The sequence below is a fragment of the Callithrix jacchus genome, chromosome Y (assembly GCF_049354715.1).
Source record: "Callithrix jacchus isolate 240 chromosome Y, calJac240_pri, whole genome shotgun sequence".
Classification (NCBI taxonomy): Eukaryota; Metazoa; Chordata; class Mammalia; order Primates; family Cebidae; genus Callithrix; species Callithrix jacchus.
Genome location: NC_133525.1, coordinates 5,756,878 through 5,770,514, shown reverse-complemented (window position 1 = coordinate 5,770,514; position 13,637 = coordinate 5,756,878). Strand labels below are relative to the sequence as shown.

Here is a 13,637-nt window from a genome sequence, read left to right as displayed (position 1 = left end):
TGTACCCTAGAACTTAAAAGTATAATAATAAGAAGAAGAAGAAGAGGAAGAAGAAGAAGAAGGAGGAGGAGGAGCAGGAGGAGGAGGAGGAGGAGGAGGAGGAGGAGGAAAAGGCGGGTGCAGGCAGCACATCATCAAGAACAGCACTCAGACTGGCTTTGCTGGAAAGCACATTTGAACGCGTTGCACCCGCCTGTCTCCGTTTCCCAGGGATGCCATAGGTGGCTTAAAAGTGGGATTCCTGCTGTGGCAGTTTTGGAAGCAGAAGTCTGACATCAAGGTGTGGGCAGGGTGGGCTCCTCCTAGAGGCTGTAGTGGGGGATCTGTTACTGACTGCAGCCCTGAGCATATTCCCATGGCCTCAAAGGCCTCCCAGGCAGTGCCCAGGATGGCCTCACCTCAGAGAATGATTCAGACTCAAATGTCCACAAGGCTGAGGCCAAGAAATCCTGTCTTAGCTTCAAACACGCACACCCTCTCTCTGTCTCTGTCTCTGTCTCTGTGTCGCCCCCGCCCCCCCACTGGTCCCATCTTTTTTTTTTTTTCTTTTTTTTAGACAGACTCTCTCTCTGTTGCCAGGCACCAGGCTGGAGTCTCTCACTGCAGCCTCCACCTCCCGGGTTCAAGCGATTCTCCTGCCTCAGCCTCCCGAATAGTAGTGACCATAGGTGTACACCACCATGTCCTGCTGGTTTTGAAATTTTTTGTAGAGATAGGATCTTGCTATGTTGCCCAGGCTAGTTTCAAATTCCTGGGCTCAAGCAATTCATTTGCCTTGGCCTCCCAATATGCTGGGATTACAGGACTGAGCCATAGCACTTGTATTGCCATGTATTTGTGTCTCTGTCTGATCTCTGTATCTATCTACTCATGCATCTATTTTATTTATCTATATCTATCATCAATCTATCTGTCCATATCTGTAATCCAACCACCTACCTATCCATTTGTCTACTCTCTCTCTCTCAATCTATGTACCTGTCTGTGTATCTGTCGGTCTATCTCCATCCATCCATCCATCCCCCGACTTACGTATCTGTCTGCCTATTCATCCATGTATCTACCTCTATCCATGATTTATTTAGCCATGAATCCACTTCTATCTATATATTGATACATGTATCTATATCTATTTATGTATCAATCATATACCCATGTATCTACTTGGATCTCTTTATCACTCCATTTATCTATATTATGTGTCTATGCATTCATGTGCCTATGTCTATATCCACTTATTCGTGTATCTAGCTCTATGTGTCTCTGCATTTAACATGAATGTGCACTTCTTATATATGCTATATCTCAAACATGTGCACACTCACACATGCAGTCTGGATTTATACACATACACACACATATATATATAGTCATGGTATATACACATATATTTAGTGATGTATATACTCTGCACACACATACAATCTGGATGCATACATACACACTTGTATATATAGTGATGGTATACACACATATATTTAGTGATGTATATACACTGCACACACATATGCAATCTGGATGTATACACACAGACAAGTATATATAGTGATGGTATACATACACACACACACATATATATACTGATGATATACACACACATATTTAGTGATGTATATAGACACACACTCATACAGTCCCGATATATACTCACACACAGGTATATATAGTGATGGTAGACACACATATATTTAGTGATGTATATACACTGCACACACATGCAATCTGGATGTATACATACACAGGTATATATAGTGATGGTATACACACATATATTAAGTGATGTATATACACAGACACACACATATGTAATCTGGATGTATACACACGTGTATATATATAGTGATGGTATACACACATATATTTAGTGGTGTATATACACTGTGCACACATGTAATCTGGATGTATACACACACAGGTATATATAGTGATGGTATACACACATATATTTAGTGATGTATATACTCTGCACACACATGTAATCTGGATGTATACACACAGGTATATATAGTGATGGTATACGCACATATATTTAGTGATGTATATACACTGCACACACATGTAATCTGGATGTATACGCACAGGTATATATAGTGATGGTATACACACATATATTTAGTGGTGTATATACACTGCGCTCACATGTAATCTGGATGTATACACACACAGGTATATATAGTGATGGTATACACACATATATTTAGTGGTCTATATACACTGCACACACATGTAATCTGGCTGTATACACACAGGTATATATAGTGATGGTATACACACATATATTAAGTGATGTATATACACAGACACACACATATGTAATCTGGATGTATACACATGTGTATATATATAGTGATGGTATACACACATATATTTAGTGGTGTATATACACTGTGCACACATGTAATCTGGGTGTATACACACAGGTATATATAGTGATGGTATACACACATATATTTAGTGATGTATATACACTGCACACACATGTAATCTGGATGTATACACACAGGTATATATAGTGATGGTATACACACATATATTTAGTGATGTATATACACTGCACACACATGTAATCTGGATGTATACGCACAGGTATATATAGTGATGGTATACACACATATATTTAGTGGTGTATATACACTGCACACACATGTAATCTGGATGTATACACACAGGTATATATAGTGATGGTAAACACACATATATTTAGCGATGTATATACACCGACACACACATATGTAATCTGGATGTATACACACGTGTATATATATAGTGATGGTATACACACATATATTTAGTGGTGTATATACACTGCGTACACATGTAATCTGGATGAATACACACAGGTATATATAGTGATGGTATACACACATATATTTAGTGATGTATATACACTGCACACACATGTAATCTGGATGTATACGCACAGGTATATATAGTGATGGTATACACACATATATTTAGTGGTGTATATACACTGTGCACACATGTAATCTGGATGTATACACACACAGGTATATATAGTGATGGTATACACACATATATTTAGTGGTCTATATACACTGCACACACATGTAATCTGGATGTATACACACAGGTATATATAGTGATGGTATACACACATATATTTAGCGATGTATATACACCGACACACACATATGTAATCTTGATGTATACACACGTGTATATATATAGTGATGGTATACACACATATATTTAGTGGTGTATATACACTGCGTACACATGTAATCTGGATGAATACACACAGGTATATATAGTGATGGTATACACACATATATTTAGTGATGTATATACACTGCACACACATGTAATCTGGCTGTATACACACAGGTATATATAGTGATGGTATACACACATATATTTAGTGATGTATATACACTGCACACACATGTAATCTGGGTGTATACACACAGGTATAGTGATGGTATACACACGTATATTTAGTGGTGTATATACACTGCACACACATGTAATCTGGGTGTATACACACAGGTATATATAGTGATGGTATACACACATATATTTAGTGGTGTATATACACTGCACACACATGTAATCTGGATGTATACACACAGGTATATATAGTGATGGTATACACACATATATTTAGTGATGTATATACACAGACACACACATATGTAATCTGGATGTATACACATGTGTATATATATAGTGATGGTATACACACATATATTTAGTGGTGTATATACACTGTGCACACATGTAATCTGGATGTATACACACACAGGTATATATAGTGATGGTATACACACATATATTTAGCGATGTATATACACTGCACACACATGTAATCTGGGTGTATACACACAGGTATATATAGTGATGGTATACACACGTATATTTAGTGGTGTATATACACTGTGCACACATGTAATCTGGATGTATACACACACAGGTATATATAGTGATGGTATACACACGTATATTTACTGATGTATATACACTGCACACACATGTAATCTGGGTGTATACACACAGGTATATATAGTGATGGTATACACACATATATTTAGTGATGTATATACACAGACACACACATATGTAATCTGGATGTATACACATGTGTATATATATAGTGATGGTATACCCACATATATTTAGTGATGTATATACACTTTGCACACATGTAATCTGGGTGTATACACACACAGGTATATATAGTGATGGTATACACACATATATTTAGTGATGTATATACACTGCACACACATGTAATCTGGATGTATACACACAGGTATATATAGTGATGGTATACACACATATATTTAGCGATGTATATACACTGCACACACATGTAATCTGGGTGTATACACACAGGTATATATAGTGATGGTATACACACATATATTTAGTGGTGTATATACACTGTGCACACATGTAATCTGGATGTATACACACACAGGTATATATAGTGATGGTATACACACATATATTTAGTGATGTGTATACACTGCACACACATGTAATCTGGATGTATACACACAGGTATATATAGTGATGGTACACACATATATTTAGTGATGTATATACACAGATACACACATGCAGTCTGGATGTACACACACACAGGTATATATAGTGATGGTAAACACACACACATATATTTAGTGATGTACACACACACACACGCACACACTTCGTGAAGGGGCATCCTGACTTGATTCGTACATATCTCAGCGCTGACACTCATCAGCAAGAAGCGTCCCCGAACCCGGGCTGACCGCGTGCTTCCCAGGCCCCAGCCCGAGTCCCAGCCATTGCTGCGGAGGCTCACAGAGGAGTCGGCCCAGCCAAGGCCGCCCCCGAGACTCTCCTCACTGAAGGCGCCTCCTTCCTTTGGCTTCCGTTTCTGTCCAAACGTCACAGTAAACAACCACACTCCTGACGTGGCCTCGGAACATAAAATCAACCACGGCGGCTGGCCCTGTGGGTACCACGAGAAATGAGGAAGTTTCTACTTCCCGTCATTTCCACGCAGTGGCAGCTGAAACGGAAATGGTTTCCATCGCTAAACATTTTCTGTGACTTTTGGCTGCAATATCTTGCTTCTTACGCTCTTTTTTCCCCTCATATTTCTCCTCCCCTGCTTACATTTCTTTACACTAAAATTTTTCTGTACATTAAAAGTGTCCTTTATATGCCAAGTATAAAGAATATTTCAAACACCCTTCTATAAATTAAACAAAAAATAAGCTGAATTTTCCAATAGAAACCTGCACTACAACAGCATCACCGCAGACAGACGAGAAAAAAGTTATTTCTCCCGACAGAAAATGCCGACGGTAAGAAAGTACGCCCGTGTTTTTATGTGAAAACTCCCAGTTCAAAACCGCACACATGAAACCTCATGTGAGGAGAACTGTCCACCAAGTTCATCTCTCTATTGTATTTGCCCTTCTGGAGGATAATGTGGAATACAATCTGCCCTCTGCCAGGATAATGTTTTATTTATTTCTGTATTTATCTATTCTCACTCTATTTATTCCAAAGCATGTGAGAAGCCTTCAGATGAGACGGCTTTAATTTGACCTTTAAAGCAGAAGAGCAACATTCTAGGATTCAGGGCCAGAAATCAGTGCCTTTTATAGCTATCTGTTTTCAAGGGTTGAATTTTCCCAGCCCAACACGTCTGGAGGATAGAACCCCCAATGAAGGGGCTTTTCATTCTTAGTCCCGTGACCTTCAAGCAGGGACAGCCCTTGCCATGTGGCCTGGCCTATTTAATTTTTGTGCTGAATCTGCATCCCTGGATGGTGGTTCTGTTTTCACCCATCCTAATTCCAGGATGACCTCATCTTCAGATCCCTAACTAATGACTTCATTTCAAGTTCTTGGCTTTAAATATATGGACATATCTTTCTGGGGGCTACCATTCAATCTACTACAATGGTATCCAGTTTCTTCTGGAGGCTCTAGGGAAAGATCCTTTCTGCCTCCTCCCACTCCTAGTGGCTCCAGACACTGGAGGTCTTATTTGGCTGGTGGTCTTATTTCTCCATTTCCACATGGCCTTTTCTTCTGTGCTTGTGTCTCCTCTTCTCTTAGAGGGACAGCCTAACTGAATTTGGGATTCATCCTAATCCAGAATGATCACCTCTTAACTAATTAAATCTCCAGAGGGCCCGTTTCCAAATAAGGTCCCATTCTGAGGTTTCAAGTGAACATGAATTCTGAGGGGTCACTGTTCAAGACACCATGACACAAGTCTTGTTTTTTAAATTCATTTATTTTTCTTTTTTATATTTTGACATTTCATCAGAGCAAAAATTTCCCAACAAATGGCATTTGTGGTGTGTGCTTCCCTGGGTAGCTGGGGACTTACCATTGATGCACATGGATTATCGAAGTAAAAGTGGGTCAGCCGAGTTCCCTGTATCCTTTTGTGAGAACCTACAGTGTGCAAATGCCAAGGCATTTCTGTTTGTCCTGGCTCATGGCTCATGAAACTCTTGATCTTGCTAAGAAATGACTTCCATACCACTATCTCTTGATATCTTTCAGGGTGTGACTATAGTTTGAGGCTTCATGAACAGTGAGAACATCAACCAAACAGAGCTAGATTTGACTTTTTGCACTTTCATGATATGGGAGGTCTGTGTTGGCTTGCAGTATATTCTACAGCTGTCCCGTCATCTGAGAATCAAAAGAACTGTGATGGTCTCACAGGACTACCAGGTTCATATGCCTGCTGCACAGTAACATACCAATACACTGAGATAGCAGGGTTTACAGCAGAGAAAGAATTTAATAATTTCAGGACAATCGGTGCAAACATGAGAGGAGACCTCAAATCCATCTTTTTTATTTTTATTTTTTTGAGGCAGAGTGTCACTCTGTTGCCCAGGCTGGAGTGCAGTGGTGCAGTCTCAGCTCACTGCAACTTCTGCCTCCTGGGTTCAGCAATTCTCCCACCTCAGCCCCCCTGGTAGTTGGGATTAAAGGAGCCCACCATCATGCCTGGCTACTTTTTATACTTTTAGTAGAGACAAGATTTCACCATGTTGGCCGGGCTGCTCTCGAACTCCTAACCTCGGGTGATCTGCCTGCTTCAGCCTCCCAAAGTTCTGTGATTACAATGTGTGTGCCATTGTGCCTGGTCTCAAATCTATCTTTCCAAAGAGTTCTGGGCTGGGTTTTTTAGGGAAATCATGGAGGGTCTTGGGGTCACTGATAGGTTGGGGTAAGAGGGAATGAAATAATCAGAATATAGAAATGGCATGCTTTGTTAAGTCAGCTTGTCATAGGGTCCTTGAGAGCATCTGACATCAGTAGTTTTTCTGGTATGTAGGACCTGAGAGGTTACCGCAAATAGAAAACTTAACATTTCATAATGTTTTGTTATCATCCCGTAACAGGGTCTATGTGATTCTAGGACAAACAGTTACCAAACTAATAGGAAGACATAGAAAGCAAATTGACCTCAGGATCAAAGATGAGTATACTGCAAGCTTAGTTCATTTTGTTTCTCCCCATCCCTTCCTCTCTGATTGACTTTATGAAGTTTATAGAAACCATTTCAGTAGCATCACCAAAGGGGTTGGGGAGCAGTTGAGGTGCTGGAGGATCTTGGAATCCATTTCATGCAGGATGGAGCCCTTGGGTGGACCCACTCTATCTTCTGCAGCATGGAGAAGAAGGAAAGACGTCACGTCTGTGAGAAGCCAAAACACATTGTTTTTCACATTCATAGATGTTGAAAATTCACAAGTAGTGTCATTGATGTCTTCTCAGGCACCGTGAGGAACCTTTCCTCCTCTTCTTCTCCTTTCTTCACGTGCACGTACCTCTCCCCACCACCGACGATTTCATTGGCACCAGCAAGCATGGCTTATATGGGGACAATGTGGAAGAGATGGACTCCATGGTGGGTAGGTTGGAGGACCTAAGTGGACAGAAACTAACGTGTTCTGATAGTACAGGACACTGAAAACTGCTCTTGGTCAACCTGTGAAGTGAAGAGAATTATAACCATGGGACACGGTTTGTCTGAGACGTAAATGAGCTAATAGTTACAAGCAATTGAGAAAGTCAGAAAAATACCATATGCAGTTCCTCTCCTTTCTTTGCATGCCATCCGCTTAGTAACTGGGGTCTTTGTCTACTTGACTGCATCTCCAGTGCTGGCCAGACCACAAATTAGACCTTCTTTTTCAAATTTTCAACTCTTATTTTAGATTCAGGGGCTACATGTGCAGATTTGTTACCCGGGTGTATTGTGTGATGCTGAGGTTTAGGATATGATCAAACCCTTCATCCAGACACTAAACATAGCACCCAATAGTTAGTTTTTCAACCCTTGCCCCTACTGGTAGTCCACAGTATCGATTGTTTTTGATGCTACGCTCCCACTTACTTTGTTTTGTTTTTAAAAATAAATTTTATTGTGTATGTTTGAATATATTTTAGAGACAGAGTCTTGAGAAAATGAACTATTATTAATGCCAAAAGTTGTTCATTATGGCATTTTAAATTATGGCAAAGTATGAAAATTAACCAAAATAGTGAACAACAGTACATTGGTTAAACACTTATCATCACTTGATTAAGTGGTATCTTCCCGTTTTCTCCACTGTAAAGTTACTTATTTTCTCATTACTTATTAATTTGAAATTATTAACAATTTTATGGGAAATACTTTGAGAGGAAGCCAATATCTTGGTTCTTATCAAACTTTCAGTGCCAGGTTTAACATCCATTGATCATTTTCTCTTGGCTCAATTTCAGTGTGAGTTTTGCTAAAAGTATTGTGGTAATTTTTTTGAAGTATTTAAAAATATAAATTATTTCTTAGTCTTGTCCTTACCTGTGTGTCTTGGCTCTAGAAAATCTCTAAGATGCAGTACTTTAGGAATGTTAATGTAATGTTATCTGAGATAACCAACAGTAGAGCACACAGAATTGGACACATTTGCGACTAATGAGTTTTTCCATAATTATGCACAATACAGACTGGGTTTGGGAACTGTAGGTTTAAATCAGGCAAGTGCCAATGCCAAGCTGGAAGCAAACTCACTGTTTCTGTACCGCACTTCTGGTTCCTGTCCGTCACTTTACTTTTTTTGTTTATGGATTTGTTCTGACCACGAGGCACCCCTGGAGTCTCTCTAAATCTGCTGTGATTCTGGAGGCTGCCCAATTTAATCATTTCTCTTCTTTGCTCAATGAAACTCCATCAATTTTCATTTGTCTCAAGTTTCCGTTTTTTTTATTATTATTTTTTTATTTATTATTTATTTTGTTATTGCATTTTAGGTTTTGGGGTACATGTGCAGAACGTGCAAGACAGTTGCATAGGTACACACATGGCAGTGTGTTTTGCTGCCTTTCTCCCCTTCACACAGTTGTCATTTTTCCCCAGGCTATCCCTCCCCACCTCCCCCTCCCCACTGGCCCTCCCCTTTTCCCCCCAATAGACCCCAGTGTTCAGTACTCCCCTCCCTGTGTCCATGTGCTCTCATTTTTCATCACCCACCTATGAGTGAGAATATGCGGTATTTCATTTTCTGTTCTTGTGTCAGTTTGCTGAGAATGATGTTCTCCAGATTCATCCATGTCCCTACAAACAACACAAACTCATCATTTCTGATTGCTGCATAATATTCCATGGTGTATATGTGCCACAGTTTCCCAATCCAGTCTATCATCAATGGGCATTTGGGTTGATTCCAGGTCTTTGCTATTGTAAACAGTGCTGCAATGAACATTCGTGTACATGTGTCCTTATAGTAGAATGACTTATAGTCCTTTGGATATATACCCAGTAATGGGATTGCTGGGTCACATGGAATTTCTATTTCTAAGGCCTTGAGGAATCGCCACACTGTCTTCCACACTGGTTGAACTAATTTACACTCCCACCAACAGTGTGAAAGTGTTCCTATTTCTCCACATCCTCTCCAGCATCTGTTGTCTCCAGATTTTTTAATGATCACCGTTCTAACTGGCATGAGATGGTATCTCAATGTGGTTTTGATTTGCATCTCTCTGATGACCCGTGATGATGAGCATTTTTTCATATGTTTGTTGGCCTCATATATGTCTTCTTTTGTAAAGAGTCTGTTTATATCCTTTGCCCAATTTTGAATGAGCTTGTTTGTTTTTTTCCTGTAAATCTGTTTGAGTTCTTTGTAAATTCTGGATATCAGCCCTTTGTCAGATGGGTAAACTGCAAAGATTTTTTCCCATTCTGTTGGTTGCCAATTCACTCTAGTGACTGTTTCTTTTGCCGTACAGAAGCTGTGGAGTTTGATTAGGTTCCATTTGTCTATTTTGGCTTTTGTTGCCAATGCTTTTGGTGTTTTGATCATGAAGTCCTTGCCTACTCCTATGTCCTGGATGGTTTTGCCTAGATTTTCTTCTAGGGTTTTGATGGTGCCAGGTTTTATGTTTAAGTCTTTAATCCATCTGGAGTTAATTTTAGTGTAAGGTGTCAAGAAGGGTCCAGTTTCTGCTTTCTGCACATGGCTAGCCAGTTTTCCCAACACCATTTATTAAACAGGGAGTCCTTTCCCCATTGCTTGTTTTTGTCAGGTTTATCAAAGATTGTATGGTTGTAGATATGTTGTGTTGCCTCCGATGCCTCTGTTTTGTTCCATTGGTCTATTTCTCTGTTTTGGTACCAGTACCATGCTGTTTTGATTACTGTAGCCTTGTAGTATAGTTTGAAATCTGGTAGTGTGATGCCCGCCGCTGTGTTCTTCTTGCTTAGAATTGACTTGGCTATGCGGGCTCTCTTTTGGTTCCATATGAAGTTCATGGTGGTTTTTTCCAGTTCTGTGAAGAAAGTCAATGGTATCTTGATGGGGATAGCGTTGATTCTGTAAATTACTTTGGGCAGTATAGCCATTTTCACGATATTAATTCTTCCTAACCAAAATGTTTAAGAATTTCCACAGGGTGCCAGCAGAGCAGAAGGAAAAACAACAACAATAACAACTGTTTCCTCTCTCCTTCTCAATTCTCCAGCTACCGCCCTGGAAATTAAACTGACAAAAGAACAAAAGAAAAACAGAGTTTATTCAGACATGCCGTGCACATCCACATGGGGTGAAACTCAGTGACGAGTAACTCAAAAATGTGGTTAGAGCTTGGAGGGCATAGAACAAATCACCCAAGAATACCTTTGTCAAGAAAGAAAAAGGCCTTTTAAGCTTCTAGCAGCTGCAAATTTTGGGAAGATAAATACAGGAGGGAAATGAATGGGAAATTGAGTAAGCTTTCTTACATGTAGATTTCTCTAGGCCTATGTCTCTGGTAATTAACAGTCTAAGCTTACTTTTAGGCAAATAGAAGAGTGCAGAGAGTTTTGGGATTTTTTTTTTCCACTCCCTTACCTGACTTGCTTATATCGTGTTGAGTAAAAAAAGCATGAGATCATGTCCTTTGCAAGAACACAGATAGAGCTGGAGGCCATTATCCTCAGCAAACTAGCGCAAGAACAGAAAACCAAATACTGCATGTTCTCACTTATATGTGGGAGCTGAATGATAAGAACGCATGGACTCGAAGAGGGGAACAACACACACCGGGGCCATTGGGAAGGTGGAGGGTGGGAGGAGGGAGAGCATCAGGGAAAACAGCTAATGGGTATGTGAATCCAGAACATCTGAGACAGGTCTCAGTGAACTTAGAAAGTTTTGCAAAGGTTGAGGATGTGCCCGTGACACAGCTTCAGGAAGTCTTGACCACATGTTCCCAAGGTGGTTGCAGCACAGCTTCGTCTTATGCATTTAGGGAGACATGAGACATCAATCAATATATGTAAGAAGTACATTGGTTTGGTCTAGAAAGGCTGGGAGACTCAAGCAAAAACAGGAAGATTCGAAGCCGGGAGAGGGTTTCCAGGTCCCAGAGGAACAGTTGCATTCTAATGAGTTTCCGATGAGCCTTTCCAAAGGAGGCAATCACATATGCATCTATCTCAGTGAGCAGAGGGGTGACTTTGAATAGAATGAGAGGCAGGTTGGCCCTAAGCAGTTCCCAGGGCCCCCAGTATATATTACCTTTTCATAGTTTCTAAACATAACAACTGGGTGATGAAATAATCTGTATAAAAAACCCCTACGAGAGTTTTCTTTTAGCAGATCTTGTTTCTCAATTGTCTTCAGCTCAAAATAACCCTTATGTCAAAGTGATATCTTTTGGGGTGACTTATTCTGCTCTCCTACAGCAGCCTTAAGCAAAGTTTGGAGCTGTCTTGCAGAAGACCACCAGGATGACCAAAGAGTGTAATAGAAAGGAGAGTTGCATTGGTGAAGTTGGGTTGCAGACTGTGAAGTTAGAGTCCCTGGCATAAACAGAAGGTGCTCTCTCTCTCGCTGAAGAGGGAAGAGAGGCTGGGGCCTCATGCCTCATAGGGATCATATTACACAATGGAGTCATGCATATCCAGCAGGTTTGGGGGGAACTATACATATTTATGAGGGGAGCTGACTGCATGCCTGATGGGTAAACATATACATAACATATGTCCCATGTCCACTTTAGGGCTATGTTTTTGCGTTAAAATGAGGTAGGGTATGGTGGCTCATGCCTGTGTAATCCTAGCACTTTGGGAGGCCAAGGCAGGTGGATCACTTGAGCTCAGGTGTTTGAGACCAGACTGGGCAACAGGGTGAAACCTCGTCTGTACAACAAATAAAAATAAAAGAATTAGCTGGGCATGGTGGCACGCGCCCGTGGTAACAACTATTTGGGAGGCTGAGGTAGGTGAATCGGTTGAGCCCGGGAGGTAGAGGCTGCAATAAGCTGTGACTCCACCATTGCACTCCAGCCTGGGTGACAAAGTGGAACTGCATATCCAAAAAGAAAAAAGAAATTTGGCTCCGTGTGTGAAGACAGTTTGTGTGAAGCCTCTATGCGGTGCTGAACCTGAAGTAAGGGCTGCAGTTACTTATCAGGAAAGAACGTGTGTAAGGCTGGTCCCCTGTGGGAATAGTGGTCTGGGTTGTCAAGCGTTACAAGGTGTCTGGCACAGTAGATTATGCTTGTAATCCCAGCACTTTGGGAGCCTGAGGCGGGCAAATTGCTTGAATTAAGGAGTTTGAGAACAGCCTGGGCAACATGGTGAAACTCCATCTCTACAAAAAATACACACAAAAAAATTAGTTGAGCATGTGACATGAACCTGTGGTCCCAGGTACTCAGGAGGCTGACCCGGAAGGATCACTTGAGTTCAGGAGGTTGAGGCTGCAGTGAGCCATGATCACACCACTGCACTCCAGCTTGGGCTGTAGAGCGAGACCCTGTTTAAAACAAGAGAGTTAGAAGGGTCTGATAATTTGCCTGGTAGCTCCACTTCTTAGGGAGTTTAGCAGAAGTGAGGTTTCTCTTACAGCCATAGGAATTGAGGAAGTTAGCACGCAAGTCTCTCTGTGAACTCTTAGCCGTAGCTAACTTTTCTTTCCGTAACCTCCAGGCCTGTTTTAGTTGCTAAAGGGGCATATATTTTGGTCTCTCTGATGACAGGGCCTTGTGCAACAGTGGAGCTCCTGCATCATGAAGGTCACCCTGAACATGGATAATATCACCCCAGACCACAGCTGCGGGCTTCACGGTAACTTGGGGCAAATGTCACTGTTTTCCAAAACACGGCTGAAGTT

The 13,637-nt window shown here is 40.8% G+C and overlaps 1 long non-coding RNA gene across 2 annotated transcripts in view; it reads right to left on the bottom strand.

Moving 5' to 3' along the window:
- Positions 1–6,314: 6,314 nt before the first annotated feature.
- The window catches only part of LOC128930755 (uncharacterized), a 46,593-nt gene continuing 39,270 nt past the window's right edge, over positions 6,315–13,637 (bottom strand). For both annotated transcript variants that reach the window (XR_013531924.1, XR_013531925.1), the window contains exons 6-7: positions 9,509–11,021; positions 6,315–7,981 (exon numbers count right to left, since the gene is read on the bottom strand). This is a non-coding gene — a long non-coding RNA (uncharacterized LOC128930755). The remainder of the gene's footprint in view (positions 7,982–9,508; positions 11,022–13,637) is intronic.